General features: G+C 50.1%; 1 pseudogene; it reads left to right on the top strand.

The window, feature by feature from the left end:
• Positions 1 to 14,122: 14,122 nt before the first annotated feature.
• On the top strand, positions 14,123 to 14,972 carry LOC125554511 (annotated as a pseudogene).
• The last annotated feature ends 197 nt before the right edge of the window (positions 14,973 to 15,169 follow it).

Genomic DNA, 15,169 nt, shown 5'->3' on the forward strand with positions numbered 1-15,169 from the left:
CCACCTTTTCATCCACGCCTTCTTCCTCCTTTGCCTATCCATTTCTACGCACTCGAGCTCCAGCGCCCAAGTCTGCACACCCCACCTCAACCTTCTCCAGCCATGTCCGGAGCGGGAGGCAAGTGGATGGTCTCCTCCGTCACAGAGGGACACATCAAAAAACTGAGGAAGGTCGGATACTTGTCTAACGACATTGCGCACCGGCTTCCCGAAGAGGGGCAGCTCATCCCCACCCCTAGGCCCCATGAGAGGATGGTGTTCCTCCCCCATTTCCTCCGCGGACTGGGCTTCCCTCTCCACCCATTTGTCCAGGGGATCATGTTCTACTATGGCCTGGATTTCCACGATCTAGCCCCGAAATTTGTCCTCAATATCTCGGCGTTTATCGTCGTGTGCAAGGCTTTCTTCTGCATCCGCCCCCATTTCGGCCTATGGCTCAAGACTTTCAGTGTCAAGCCGAAGGTGGTGCGCGGCACCCAGGCGGAGTGCGGAGGTGCCATGGTGGGCAAGATGCCCAATGTCCTATGGCTCGAGGGCTCCTTCGTGGAGTCCCTAAAGGGGTGGCAATCGGGGTGGTTTTACATCACCGAGCCGCGCGACCCTGAATGGGTCACAGCCCCCGAGTTCCGATCCGGACCCCCTACGCGGCTCACCTCCTAGAAAGAGACGGGCCTGTCGAGGGGTAAAGAAGGAGAGCTGACCGGACTCCAAACATGCGTCCAAACCCTGGTGGACAAGAAGCTCAAACTTGTCAACGTAGTCCAGGCTATGCTCATCCGTCGGATCCTCCCGTGTCAACAATGGGCTCTCAACCTGTGGGAGTTCGACCCAGCGCAGCACCGACCTCTGAGCAGGCTCTTCGACACGATGTATGAAGATGCCTGGAAGTTCCTTTTCAAGGGCGCTGAGGCCCCCGCATCCGCTACCGAGGATCGCGGATTCAGCACGCAGCGTCACGCTCGTTCGGTAAGCTGTTTTTACCTTTTACAGGGTATTAGTTTTTCATAGTTTGACTCCATGCGGGATCTAAGCTCCCTTACCTTTGACAGGATTGGCAGGAGACGTCCGGACAGATCAACTGTCCAGCTCCTTTGCCCGAAGGCCCAGCGGACGCTCGCTTGGCGAAGCTGCTGGTTCCGGCACCCTACGTGGTGCCGGAGAAGAAGGCCACGGGGACTCAAAAGAGTGCCCGGCGCCAGGAGGTGTCGGATTCATCATCCGACGACTCCAAGACGCACTCCTCCCATGAAGACGAGGAGGAGGAAGAAGAAACCTCTCCCCCTCCAGCGGGGGGAGGGAAGAAAAGGAAGGCCGCCCCAACTAGGGAGGCCGAAGGGTCCAAGAAGGGGAAGACCCCTCCTCCGGACTACTCCACCAACGCCGACGACGGTGAAGAGGAGTGGCCGCACAGGGCCAAGCCCCTGGCAAGATCGTAAGTATTCAGACACCAGAGCAATTCATAGTGTTCCTTTCTTGCACAACCCCTCCTTACGCCGAATATGACTATGTAGTCCGCCCAAGGCCGGGCTCGACGAGTCGTCGAGTGGCTCCCTGGATTCGTCGGACGTGAATTCACTTCCGCCCGCTACCTCCCCCCACCCTACGGACGACGCTGAGATGCTGTCCCAACAGGTTCCAAGCTAGGAGGAGGTGGTCCTGGAGGCGCCGCAAGGCGACCTCCCGGACTCCAGGCGCAAAGGGGATAAAATCCCCAAGGGCCCCGAGTCCGGCCTTGAGCCGGACACCGCGCCGGAACCTTCAACGGTTCCGGACTCTGGTAGGCAGCCTCCTTCCAAGAGGAGCAAGCCTACCGAGCCGGTGACCTCCGTCCAACCGGAGGCACCGGACAATTTGCTGGAGGTGCTTAAAGGTGCCTCCATCGACAAGGAGCACCGCACTATTATGAGTGCGGTGATCCAGAAGGTTCAGTCCGCCAAGAGAGGACTGACTGAAGCCTGTGCCAGCCTTCTAACAGGCTTTGAGGTAAGTAAAGAATAAAAATATTACCGCATAGACAGTAGCCCCTGATGCTCTGTTCGGCGTTCGGAAAGAAAAGCCGAATAGAGGATCTAATAACATTCGCAGGAGTCTAACATAATCAAGTCAATATGCGTATACAGGCTTCGCTGCTGGCCTCCGCCGCACTGACTGCGGAGGTGGATACACTGAAGCAAAACCTCGCGCGGTCCGAGAACGAGCTCGGCCATGCCAAGAGGCAACTCGAGGAGAAGGAAGGTAAGTAATACCTTGCACAAGTATATAGAGAAGATGTGGTTGCAAAAAATGACAGGATCGACGTGCTATTATAGGGGCCACGACCGAGGCGGCAACCCTTAAGAAAGCGTTGTCCGAGGCCAAAAATAGAGCAGCCGTGGAGCGCACAGAGAGAGGGAAGCAGGAGGCGCGGGTGGAGGCGGTGCAGAAAGAGCTCCAGGTTCTCGTGAAAAAACACGAGAGTTTGGAGCTTGACTCAAAGACGCAAGCGTCCGAGCTTGCGGCAGCCCTCGAAAGCGCGAAGTCTGCCAAGGCCCAAGCCCAGAAAGCCCTCCAAGAAATTGAAGCGATGAAGAAGATAGCGGCGGGTAAGGCATTCATTATGCAAAGCAAGCACGTGAAAGTGAATTACTTGTTACTTATCCAAGTCTGGAGCTCTCCAGGAGCATTCGCAGATTTGCCCCGTAGTGCCTCTGATGCCACCGCCTACTACCGATCCGAGGAGGGGAGCTCGACGGAGAAGGTGTTCTGGTCTCAGTATGCTGAGGCCGAACACCTGGTGCCTTTGAACGACCAGCTGAAGCAAATGGTCGAGCTCCACAAGGTGGCCGAACAGGCCATAAAGGGCCTCGTAGTTCGGCTTTGGCCTAGAGAGGCTCTGCCTGGGAGCTACTTCGGGCTGGTGAGGCGGCTGGTGGATGCCTGTCCACGGCTTGAAGTAATCAAGCGCTCCGTCTGCATCGAAGGTGCTCATAGGGCGCTTTCCCATGCTAAAGTGCACTGGGGCAAGATGGATGCGGAGAAGCTGGTGAAGGACGGGCCGCCGCCGGGCAAGGAGCATCGCGTCCCGGAAGCGTATTATGAGGGCGTCCTGAAGGGTGCCCGCCTTATAGCGGATGAATGCTCCAAAGATGTAATTTTTGAGTAAACTCGCATTTGTGATCCTGTACGCTGAAAAGTTGTTCATATGCGCTAAGCAACACTTTTGAATTTAAAATATTACCTTCTGTGCGTCCGTTTATCAAATTTGAGAGATGGCGAGTCGTCGGCTTCTGCCCCCATGCCGCGAATGCTGGGGTGTTCGGGATAAACATGAGCGCTCTTTTTCCCATTCTTGGGTCCTTCGAGGGAGGCGCTCAACACAACGAACAAGGCAATCAGACTATAATGCTTGAACACTCTCACTTAGCCATAGAATTCTATAATTTTAAATTTCGGCGAAGCCCCTAGTGTTCGGAAGACCGAGTTCGGGGCGCTATCCACGCCTAGGCCGGACAAAGCCGACTCCTCGCCCTAAGCGGCATAAGTCTTTAGGGACTCAAAAACCTCTCAAACAGCGACCAGCTCTCGTCTCATCATGACGGTCAGTTTTAGCTTTCTCTACTGAGATGCTTAGCCCAGCTCAACTGGGGCACAATCGCAGTAGTTCTCCTAGTGCTACCTTAGCCGATATAACGGAATGTAAGGTACCAAAACATAGGAGCCGGGCAAACCCAACTATTGACCCAAGACATGATTCGGAGCCGATGCATATAATGCTATAAGTTCGGGGTGCCGCACTTGTGAAAGTGTTCGGACTTCTCACACCGTATTGTGGGGTACTTAAGCCCCTGGCGTATTGGCCCGTACCAAAGTGTACGGGTGCAACATGTCATTAATGAACATATATTCGTAAAAAAAGGTAATGCAATAATAGACGGAAGCTATGCATTGTTTATTTAAAAAAGCTGCGATCAAAGCAGAACGATACAAATAGTGCAATAAGCAAAAGATGGGACTATTTGACATGTCCTTTCCAGGGGCGAGCTGCGGAATGGTATTTGAAATAGGTATACTGCTTGTTATAGAGACCACCTTAGAGTTCCATAGTGCGGCGTAGTTTTCTGCTTCCCTGGTTGTATCGTTTGTGCGGCAATTATACTGCCGGACAAGCCTTCCGAAGAATGGAGTCCTGAAAATAAGAGAAAATTAAGAAATCGGAAGCCCCTAGAGCGGTTTAAGCCGCGATTTCGCGCGTGCCGTGATGGTGCCCCTCCCCCTGTGCCCATGGTATTTCCAGAGTGTAGTTATGTACGTGCAACACTGGTTTCGCAAGTTCGCGAGGGCTGGGGTTGGGGCCGCATTGCTACACTTGCTCGGAACGTGCCAGGCGGTCTTGTTGTAGGTTACTCTGGGCGCGCTTGACGGTGTCCAGACGTTTAATGACCGGACTAGAGAATTGCCTTGAGAGGCTGCTTTGCACTTTCGCTGCGATAGCCGCCGTATGCTCCTCCATTCGGAGAGAGAGTTTGGTGTTTCCATTGACCGTGATGACTCCTCGAGGGCCTGGCATCTTGAGCTTGAGGTATGCGTAGTGCGGCACCGCATTGAACTTAGCAAATGCGGTTCGCCCGAGCAGTGCGTGATAGCCACTGCGGAACGGGACTATGTCGAAGATTAACTCCTCGCTTCGGAAATTATCCGGAGATCCGAAGACCACTTCAAGTGTAACTGAGCCTGTACAGTTGGCCTCTACACCTGGTATGACACCTTTAAAGGTTGTTTTAGTGGGTTTAATCCTCGAGGGATCGATGCCCATTTTCCGCACTGTATCCTGGTAAAGCAGGTTCAGGCTGCTGCTGCCGTCCATAAGGACTCTAGTGAGGTGAAATCCATCAATAATTGGGTCTAGAACCAATTCGGCGAATCCGCAATGACGGATGCTAGTGGGGTGGTCCCTTCGATCAAAAGTGATCGGGCAGGAAGACCATGGGTTGAACTTTGGGGCGACTGGCTCCATCGCGTATACGTCCCTTAGCGCACGCTTCCGCTCCCTCTTGGGGACGTGGGTTGCGTATATCATGTTCACCGTCCGCACTTGTGGGGGAAAACCTTTCTGTCCACTGTTGTTCGGCGGCCGGGGCTCCTCCTCGTCATCGCTATGCAGCCCCTTGTCTCTGCTTTCGGCATTTAACTTGCCTGCCTGCTTGAACACCCAACAATCTCTGTTGGTGTGATTGGCTGGTTTTTCGGGGGTGCCATGTATCTGGCATGAGCGGTCGAGTATTCGGTCCAAACTGGACGGGCTCAGAGTATTTCTTTTGAATGGCTTTTTCCGTTGACCGGGTTTAGAGCCTCTGAATCCAGCATTAACTGTCGTATCCTCAGCATTGTCGCCATTAATGCGATGCGTTTGCTTGTTGCGATGCGACCTGCCACTGCTGTCCTTGGTATCTGAATTACCAGGGCTCTTGGTCATGTTATTGCTGTGAGCTAGCCAGCTGTCTTCTCCCGCGCAGAAGCGGGTCATAAGTGTCGTGAGGGCTGCCATATATTTCGGCTTTTCCTGTCCTAGGTGCCGTGCAAGCCACTCGTCACGGATGTTATGCTTGAAGGCTGCTAGGGCCTCTGCGTCCGGACAGTCGACGATTTGATTTTTCTTGGTTAGGAACCGTGTCCAGAATTGTCTGGCCGATTCCTCTGGCTGCTGAATTATGTGGCTTAGGTCATCGACGTCTGGTGGTCGCACATAAGTGCCCTAGAAATTGTCGAGGAATGCGGCTTCCAGGTCCTCCCAATAACCAATTGATTCTGCTGGCAAGCTGTTAAGCCAATGCCGAGCTGGTCCTTTAAGCTTGAGTGGGAGGTATTTGATGGCGTGTAGGTCATCGCCGCGGGCCATGTGGATATGAAGGAGATAGTCCTCGATCCATACCGCAGGATCTATTGTGCCATCGTATGATTCGATATTCATGGGTTTGAAACCCTCGGGGATTTGATGATCCATTACTTCATCTGTGAAGCATAGTGGGTGTACGGCGCCTCTGTATTGGGCTATATCACAACGCAGCTCAAACGAGTTTTGTCTACTGTGTTCGGCCCGGCCGGATTTACTGTATCCAGAGTGACGATTACCGTCTCGTGCCGTGGGGCGCCCATGCGATCCGTAGATCGATCTTTTTTGCCTTGCCTTGTCCTCTCATATATCTCATAGGTCTGGCGTGTTTTCCCGTGCCTTGGTATTTTTTGAGTGGCGCCGGGGTGTGGCTTGAGTGGAGGGCCGAGATGCCACTCTGTCGCGGCCACGGGGTGGCCGGTCGGCTGCATCATGTGCTGGTGATGTAGGTTTAGGTGCTTCCTCCTCTAATTGGGGTAGCAACCTGCACTTTGGGTAGCTCTTGGAGGGGCGTTCGAGTTCATACTCTTCGGCCGCAAGGACTTCAGTCCATCTATCGGCTAGCAAATCTTGATCAGCTCTAAGTTGTTGCTGTTTTTTCTTGAGGCTGCTCGCCGTGGCCATAAGCCTGCGTTTGAAATGCTCTTGTTCGACGGGATCCTTCGGCACGACAAATTCGTCGTCGTCGAGGCTTTCCTCGTCTTCGGAGGGAGGCATATAATTATCGTCCTCGATCTCTCTGTCTGCCGCTCTCTCATGAGGGCTGGCTTCTCTATCCTCCTGTGTTGAATCTTGCTGGAGGCGGTTGTCTTCGGCACTGTCTGGGGTGTTATTATCTCCCGTGCCGGAATCACCGTTTTTGCTTTGGCGGGATTTAGAGCGGCGCCGCTGACGCTGGCGCTTAGGCTTGGAGGGGTCATCCTCCGTTGTTCCATCGCCATTGCCTTCTTTTGGGGTGTCCACCATGTATATATCATACGACGAGGTGGCTTTCCAGTGCCCTATAGGCGCTGGTTCTTGATCGTCTCCTGCATCGGCGTCCATACCGTCGATGTCTTCGGAGTCGAAGTCGAGCATGTCGGTTAAATCATCGACAGTGGCTACGAAGTGGGTGGTGGGTGGGCTTTGAATTTCTTCATTATCCGCATCCCAACCTTGCTGACCATAGTCCGGCCAGGGCTCTCCTGATAAAGAGAGAGACTTTAGTGAATTCAGAATATCACCGAAGGGCGAGTGCTGAAAGATGTCCGCGGCAGTGAACTCCATGATCGGCGCCCAATCGGGTTCGATCGGTAGGGGCGCGGAGGGCTCGGAGTCAGGAGAGGAGTTCGGCTCCTTGGAGTCACGGGCTTCGCAGAGACTAGGGCTGGTGTTCGGCTCGATCGCCGTAGAGATTGCTGTTGGGGAACATAGTAATTTCAAAAAAATTCCTACGCACACGCAAGATCATGGTGATGCATAGCAACGAGAGAGGAGAGTGTTGTCTACGTACCCTCGTAGACTGGAAGCGGAAGCGTTAGCACAACGCGGTTGATGTAGTCGTACATCTTCACGGCCCAACCGATCAAGCACCGAAACTACGGTACCTCTGAGTTCTAGCACACGTTCAGCTCGATGACGATCCCTGGACTCCGATCCAGCAAAGTGTCGGGGATGAGTTCCGTCAGCACGACGGCGTGGTGACGATCTTGATGTTCTACTGTCATAGGGCTTCGCCTAAGCACCGCTACGATATTATCGAGGATTATGATGGAGGGGGGCACCGCACACGGCTAAGAGATCAATGATCAATTGTTGTGTCTATGGGGTGCCCCCCTGCCCCCGTATATAAAGGAGTGGAGGAGGGTGCCGGCCAAGGAGGGTGGCGCGCCCTAAGGGGGATTCCAACTCCAACAGGGAGTAGGACTCCCCTTTTTCCTATTAGGATTAGGAGAGAGAAGAAAGAGGAAGGAGGGAGGAAGGAAAGGGGGGCCGGCCCCCTTCCCAATTCGGATTGGGCTTGGGGGGGCACGCCCCCTCCCTTGCTCCTTTCCCCTCCTTTCCACTAAGGCCCAATAAGGCCCATATACCTCTCGGGGGGTTCCGATAACCTCCCGGTGATCCGGTATTGTCCCAATCTCATCCGGAACCTTTCCGGTGTCCAAATATAGTCGTCCAATATATCGATCTTTATGTCTCGACCATTTCGAGACTCCTCGTCAAGTCCGTGATCACATCCGGGACTCTGAACAACCTTCGGTACATCAAAATATATAAACTCATAATGAAACTGTCATCGTAACGTTAAGCGTGCGGACCCTACGGGTTCGAGAACAATGTAGACATGACCGAGACACGTCTCCGATCAATAACCAATAGCGGAACCTGGATGCTCATATTGGCTCCTACATATTCTACGAAGATCTTTATCGGTCAGGCCGCATAACAACATACGTTTGTTCCCTTTGTCATCGGTATGTTACTTGCCCGAGATTTGATCGTCGGTATTTCAATACCTAGTTCAATATCGTTACCGACAAGTCTCTTTACTCGTTCCGTAATACATCATCCCGCAACTAACTTATTAGTTGCAATGCTTGCAAGGCTTATGTGATGTGCATTACCGAGAGGGCCCAGAGATACCTCTCCGACAATCGGAGTGACAAATCCTAATCTTGAAATACGCCAACCCAACAAGTACCTTTGAAGACACCTGTAGAGCACCTTTATTATCACCCAGTTACGTTGTGACGTTTGGTAGCACACAAAGTGTTCCTCCGGTAAACGGGAGTTGCATAATCTCATAGTCATAGGAACATGTATAAGTCATGAAGAAAAGCAATAGCAACATACTAAACGATCGGGTGCTAAGCTAATGGAATGGGTCATGTCAAATCACATCATTCTCCTAATGATGTGATCTCGTTAATCAAATGACAACTCATGTCTATGGTTAGGAAACATAACCATCTTTGATCAACGAGCTAGTCAAGTAGAGGCATACTAGTGACACTCTGTTTGTCTATGTATTCACACATGTATTATGTTTCCGGTTAATACAATTCTAGCATGAATAATAAACATTTATCATGATATAAGGAAATATATAATAACTTTATTATTGCCTCTAGGGCATATTTCCTTCAATTGCAGCCCCCGAGGCGGTGTCTAACCACCCATCCTCGATTGGTGTGATCGGCTCCGAGCTAGGGGTCGGAGTGGATACAGGTGCGGCCTCCAGGGCATTGTTCGGCGGCAGAGCTAGATCATGCCCATCGTGACAGTGCGGCGCGCTTGGCTGTGGCTCGAATCCGTCGAAGATCAAGTCTCCGCGGATGTCGGCTGTGTAGTTCAAACTTCCAAATCTGACCTGATGGCCAGGGGCATAGCTTTCGATCTGCTCCAGATGACCAAGCGAATTGGCCCGCAGTGCAAAGCCGCCGAATACGAAGATCTGTCCGGGGAGAAAGGTCTCACCATGGATCGCATCGCTGTTGATGATCGGAGAAGCCATCGGGCCTAAAAGTGACGACACGGAGGAACTCTCAATGAAAGCACCAATGTCGGTGTCAAAACCGGTGGATCTCGGGTAGGGGGTCCCGAACTGTGCGTCTAGGCCGGATGGTAACAGGAGGCAGGGGACACGATGTTTTACCCAGGTTTGGGCCCTCTTGATGGAGGTAAAACCCTACGTTCTGCTTGATTAATATTGATGATATGGGTAGTACAAGAGTAGATCTACCACGAGATCAAGGAGGCTAAACCCTAGAAGCTAGCCTATGGTATGATTGTTGTTCGTCCTATGGACTAAAACCCTCCGGTTTATATAGACATCGGAGAGGGCTAGGGTTACACAGAGTCGGTTACAATGGTAGGAGATCTACATATCCGTATCGCCAAGCTTGCCTTCCACGCCAAGGAAAGTCCCTTCCGAACACGGGACGAAGTCTTCAATCTTGTATCTTCATAGTCCAGGAGTCCGGCCAAAGGTATAGTCCGGCTATCCGGACACCCCCTAATCCAGGACTCCCTCAGTCGGTGAGGGGTTGGATGAGATTCATCATGTAATCGAGTTAACTTTGTTAGGGCTTGATCCCTAGTATCCACTATGTTTTGAGATTGATGTTGCTATGACTTTGCTATACTTAATGCTTGTCACTAGGGCCCGAGTGTCATGATTTCAGATATGAACCGTTTATGTTTTCACCATTATATCTATGTTCTAGATCTGATCTTGCAAGTCATATGCACCTACTACGTGTTATGATCCGTAAACCCCAGGGTGACAGTAATTGGGATACTTTCCGGTGACAACCGTAGTCTGACGAGTTCATGTATTCACTATGTGTTAATGCTTTGTTCCGGTTCTCTATTAAAAGGAGGCCTTAATATCCCTTAGTTTCCTTATGGACCCAGCTGCCACGGGAGTAGGACAAAAGATGACATGCAAGTTCTTTTCCATAAGCACGTATGACTATTTACGGAATACATGCCTACATTATATTTATGAACTGGAGGTAGTTCTGTGTCGCCTAGGTTATGACTGTTATATGATGAATATCATCCAACGTAATCACCGATCCAATGCCTACGAGTTTTCCACATATTGTTCTTGCTAAGTCACTATTATTGCTAGTGTTGATGTTCCAACTGCTACAAAATTGTTACTATTGTTATCGTTACCACTATTACTATTACTACTGTTATCAGACCATCATATTATTGTGCTACTGGTCACTTTGCTATAGATATTTAACCTCCAGGTGTGGTTTAATTGACAACTCAACTGCTAATACTTGCAAATATTCTTTGACTCCCCTTGTGTCGAATCAATAAATTTGAGTTGAATATTCTACCCTCGAACTGTTACAATCCCTATACATGGGGGTTATCACCCACAGGATCCTCCTCCTACAATATAAAAGTACATCCATTACTATTAATTACAGGAAACCAACAAAAAATTCAAATACAAACAAAAGTCACAGTGATCATATTATCCATAATATTAACCTATTTGCATTTTGCATAGGCATGTGCACAGATTTCACAACAAAGCTAATGAAACTATATATGGTGGATAACTTTATAATTAGAGGAAACTTATAGAAAATAAAATTTTAAATCTACCTAAACATTTTGATTTTGGATAATGAAGCAAAGCTCCAAACTATATATGTTGAAAAAGTGCAGTTAAAATAAATTGATAGGTACATATAAATTAATGCATTCCTTTTTAATTATAGCCAAATCTACTGAAGATCAATGCTGAATTAATGATCAGCTTACGCGCGATAAAGAAATATATGCCCAAAATGAGTGTACATGAAGATGACAGTGACAAATCTAGCCATGTTAATTAATGAAATCAATTGTAAGAATCCAATTCCAAATATTTCAAACTGCTTGATTATATAATTGCTGAGGTGATATCAATTGGCATAGCAAGCACGAATCTAATACAAAAACCCTTAAACCAACTAATCTAACCAACTATACTAACGCATGAATCATAATCTAACTAACTAACCCTATATTCTTAATCTAAGATTAACTATGAATGGGAAATGAGAAGAAGTACCTCCTCGACCACCTGCTCGTCGCCGGCCTGCGCACCACGCACTGCGCCGCTCGATGCCTTCACCTCCAGCTCTGACATGGCCGAGTCAGAGACGGCCACCTCCTCCACCAAATCCGCCACAGCAGCTGCAGCTCCAGCGACTGCGGTTGCAGCATCTCCTGCACCACCGTGGATGCAGGCAACTTCCGGCACGGCATCCGGCGCGGTCCCCGTGACCTTCTCTTCTAGCACATCTCCGACGGAAGCAGCGCCAACGCCACGAGCGTCCTCCATCGGAGCCGGAAACAAGCGGACGGGCGGAGGGAAGTACGATGGGGGTGAGCGAGTCGGTGTGATTGGAAGTGCGGTGGGGGTGAGGGTTTTGCTGCGGTGAGGGGGGCGATTTGGGGGGGTGGTGGGGGCGATGCGTTCGGTAGTGGTTCCCCTCCTCTTATACGATGGGACATTTTTGGACGTTTCCATCGACATGTGCACACCCACGAGCGCAGTACGGTGCACTAGAAAGCGAAACGCCGACGTACAAATACTAGTATACGGTCGAGCCCACGCCCAAGGCTCTACGCATGAGTAAATTGACAAGCCTACGTCCACTTGTCATAGGCTGTAACGGCCAGGCCCACATGTCATGCGCAGTCCACATGTCTATCCGGCTCCACACGTCAGTAACTGAGGAGGTAACGGTCAACGGCGTTGACCAGATGGCAAGGCTCCGTTTGGGCTTTTGTGAGAGTAGGGCGAGTGGGGGAGAGAAAAAGTGAGGAAATTTAGACTCCTTGGGCAAAACTGAGCACAACTAAGCAACCAGGGGCACAGAAATAGAAAATCTATTTTTTTACTATTGTGTCACTAGACCATCTTTCTCATACATTCTTCTTAGGTAAAATGCATTGGTAACTATGTTACTATTATGTTCTTCAAAAGAAGCTCCAGTATTGTTGTGCCTCTGTTGATGGATGTCGAAGATGAGATGACATTGTTTGCGTACAGCCATGGACCATTTTCAAATATACATACTCGACTGAACGTCAGACAAATGGATGCCTCAAAATCGAAGGATGGAGGCAAATAGTGAATGACCGCATGCCATAAACTGGAGACTGGTGGATCTCTGTGCTCCATCATGGAGATGGAGGGATTTTTTTTGTTTTATTCTATTTTATATAAGAGAGAGGAGTAGGTCTGAGACATTGTTATAACCTTATGATAATGATGAGTTGTTATATCATTTTGATGATGACGAGTTTTTATATCACTACGATGATAATGCGTTGTTATATCATTATGATGACGATGATGAGTTGTTATATCATTGCTAGTGTATAAAATCTGTATAAGGTTGTATAAGTACTTCCTTCGTTCGGAAATAATTGTCATCAAAATGGATAAAAGAAGATGTATCTAGACTAGATACATTTTCTTTTATCCATTTTGATAACAAGTATTTTCAGAAGGAGGGAGTACATTATAAATATTCAAAAATAAAATACACAGATTTAGTAGTGGCGCACCTTGGCTTTATGTCAGCCAAGTCATCTAAGAAATTTGATAAGCGAGGAAGGAAAATCATATCTCTCCTCTCACGGCTAAAAATTAAACAAATCAAGTCCAATGCTTTGCCTAAAGATAACTCTAGGACTCTAAGAATTTGCCTTTTACATCTTGGCAGTTTTTATTTCCTAAACAAAACTGATGCGCCAACTTAACATAAAATCAGCTGCTGGTGGCCCCATCCGCAGGCTGCAAAGAGAGCACGTCACGTGGCAAAAAGTGACTGGACCTGGAACTATCTGGTGTATGAACTCTGCGAAGTAGTATTCCACACGGCTTCTTGTTTTTTTGCTTTTTGAAGTACGGCCGGCTTCTTGTTTTCTTTGTGTTACATGCGTAGGTGGGCACCAAAATCGTAATGTGCTCAGCTCAAATATTTTTTTTGTAATGTGCTAATATCTTGGTTGCACGCCAATCAAAACCATCAGCGTAATCACGTGCACGTACATGATGCGGTGCATGCATGTATGACTATATGCAATTCTTTTTCACTTACTTTATTGTAGGAGTATTTTTCTTTCGACTCTTCATGTCATGTATGGCTACATGCAATTCATTTTCACTTGCTTTCGACCTGTTTGGATGCTCTCACGTCCTTTAACTCCTCTCCGCTCCAGGAGCTAGTTTAATACTGCTCCCTGCTTTTGTGTTGTAGCTCCCTCCGCTCCGGGAGCTGCGGTGGGGGAGTGAAGGGGATCCGAACAAGGCCTTTATCTTGGCATTTTTCTTTCTTAACTCTTCATGTTTACCCGTCGCAACAAAAGTCTCTTAATTGAAATATTTTTGGCATGTAAATATTATTGATCTTTAGTTCATTAAAATGTGACAATGTGTGAACAGCATGCAACAACAGCATCGGCAGTCGTGGTCATATTAGTATTTTTCCAAGTCGTGGAAGCTGCGATGGCATGGCATGAATCCAATTAAACCTAATTAGTTTGGCTAAAAAAGGAGAGGAGATCACTCGCAAGAAAAAAAGAGAGGAGAGGAGGAGATTGCTAATTTGGGCGCGGTAATCTCTCCTGCCCTCTCACCGTACGGATGTATAGATAGAGCTAAGCTCCTTCATTCTCACACACCACACCGCAGCCTCTCCTCCGACGTACTGTGCAAACCGACCAACGCTAAGAAAAAGAGCAGCAGCAATGGCAGTGCAGCAATGCACGGTGGCGCTGGTGGTGGCCGTCGCCCTCGTGGCAGGGCCAGCCGTCTCTTACGCCGCCGAAGCCGGCTACACCCCGGCCGGGGCACAGCCCAAGGCGACGACCGAGGAGCAGAAGCTAACTGAGAAGGCCAACAACGCCTTCAAGGCGGCCGTGGCGGCTGCAGCGGCAGCCCCTCCAGTGGACAAGGGCAAGATATTCGTGACTAACTTCACGCAGACCTTCGGCGCCTGGTCTCTCGAGGGGATCTCCGAGGCGTCCAACTCCAACGCCACTCTCACCACCAGGGTCTCCTTCGCTTTGACGAGGGCCTTACTCAACACCAAGGGCGCTACCCCGGAGGCCAAGTACGATTCCTTCGTGGCTATCTTCGGCGAGTCGCTCCGCATCATCGCCGGCATCCTCGAGGTGCACCGTGCACGCCGTCAAGCCCGCTGGCGAGGAAGTCAAGGGGCCGATCCCTGCCGGCGAGCTCAAGGCCATCGACCAGATCGACGCCGCCTTCAGGACTGCAGCCACCGCCGCCGACGCTGCCCCGGCCAAGGACAGGTCCACCGTCTTCGACTCCGCCTTCGACAAGGCCATCAAGGAGAACACGGACGGTGCATACCAGGGCAACAAATTCGTCCCCGCCCTCGAGTCCGCCGCCAAGAAGGCCTACAACAACACTAGTCCCAAAGCGCCCAAGATCAGGCTCGCGACCTATGAGTCCTACCTGGCCGACACCATCATCGCCATGGCCGCCGCGGCGGCCGCCGCCGCCGCCACTCCCACTGCTGCGGCAACCGCCACTCCCACTCCCGCCCCCGCTGCCGGTGGCTATAAAAGCTGACCTAGTGAGCTCACCGTACCTACAACGTATGCTGCATATGCGTACGTGCGTATCTGACTGTGGCGGCACCAATTTTGATCGACAATCAATGTCCATTCTTGTTTTTCGTGTCATGCACCCGCGATCGAGATTGATGACTTCTCATCAATTATTAAATGCGAAAAATCTGGAGAAAAAAAACTAGATTTCATAGTTCA

The sequence above is a fragment of the Triticum urartu genome, chromosome 4 (assembly GCF_003073215.2).
Source record: "Triticum urartu cultivar G1812 chromosome 4, Tu2.1, whole genome shotgun sequence".
Lineage (NCBI taxonomy): Eukaryota > Viridiplantae > Streptophyta > Magnoliopsida > Poales > Poaceae > Triticum > Triticum urartu.